Here is a 771-nt window from a genome sequence, read left to right on the forward strand (position 1 = left end):
GAGGAGCGACTGCGCCTTCCTGCCGTGGCACGGCGAGTGGAGTTTTCCTGAAGCAGCCGTCACACCGGGAGCACTTTTGGTAGAGAGGGAGCAGGAGGAGACCCCGAAATGACTTACCTCCCGAGGCGCGACTGAAGGGGACTTACTGGAGTGGAACCGTAGTGGAATTTGGGTCTGGAGAGGAGTTACTAACGCTTTTTTTTTTCTTCTCCTCCCTGTTCCCTCCCCTCTTTTCGCCCATCATTGGAAATGAACAAATTGCATCTGCAATTCAGAAAGTAGAAATATTAAATACTCCATCCCCCGGGAAGCACACATGTAGTAATGACAAAGGATTGCAAAGGAGAGAGTGGCTCCAGTTTCCCAGAGAGATCCCCTTAAATGGATTACTAAATGGGACACTACATCAGCTAGTTCTGTCCTCTAGCTGCCTAGATACATGCACCGGAAAGGTACAGTACTCCCCCGTCCGTATCCCTATCTGATGTTTTGGGGTTGCTTTGAAAGGAAGGCTCCCGGGTCGCCCTGGCAGGCTCGGGAGGAGCGAGGATGGTGTGTGGTTTAAGGCTGGCTGCTGCTTTCTGTCTCGACAGCGTTTGCAGCGCCTACGGAGGGGGAGAAGAGCCGCCTGCAAGTGCACACGCTGCGCTTGCTGTTGCCACTTTCCAGGCATCTCGTGGTTTCGCCTTTCTTTTCTTTTTTCTTCTTTTTCTACCCTCCCCCCCCCCCCCCCCTCCTCACCGCGTTGCCTCCCGCCTCACCCACTTCTAC

At 53.8% G+C, this 771-nt stretch overlaps 1 protein-coding gene across 1 annotated transcript in view; it reads left to right on the forward strand.

Annotated features, from left to right (window-relative positions):
- The first annotated feature begins 405 nt into the window (after window positions 1-405).
- The window catches only part of SEMA6A (sema domain, transmembrane domain (TM), and cytoplasmic domain, (semaphorin) 6A), a 113,995-nt gene continuing 113,629 nt past the window's right edge, over window positions 406-771 (forward strand). The window contains exon 1 of the mRNA XM_009334458.1: window positions 406-452. The gene's annotated coding sequence lies outside the window, so the exon portion shown is untranslated. The remainder of the gene's footprint in view (window positions 453-771) is intronic.

The sequence above is a fragment of the Pygoscelis adeliae genome, unplaced genomic scaffold (genome assembly GCF_000699105.1).
Source record: "Pygoscelis adeliae isolate BGI_AS28 unplaced genomic scaffold, ASM69910v1 Scaffold252, whole genome shotgun sequence".
NCBI classification, from domain to species: domain Eukaryota; kingdom Metazoa; phylum Chordata; class Aves; order Sphenisciformes; family Spheniscidae; genus Pygoscelis; species Pygoscelis adeliae.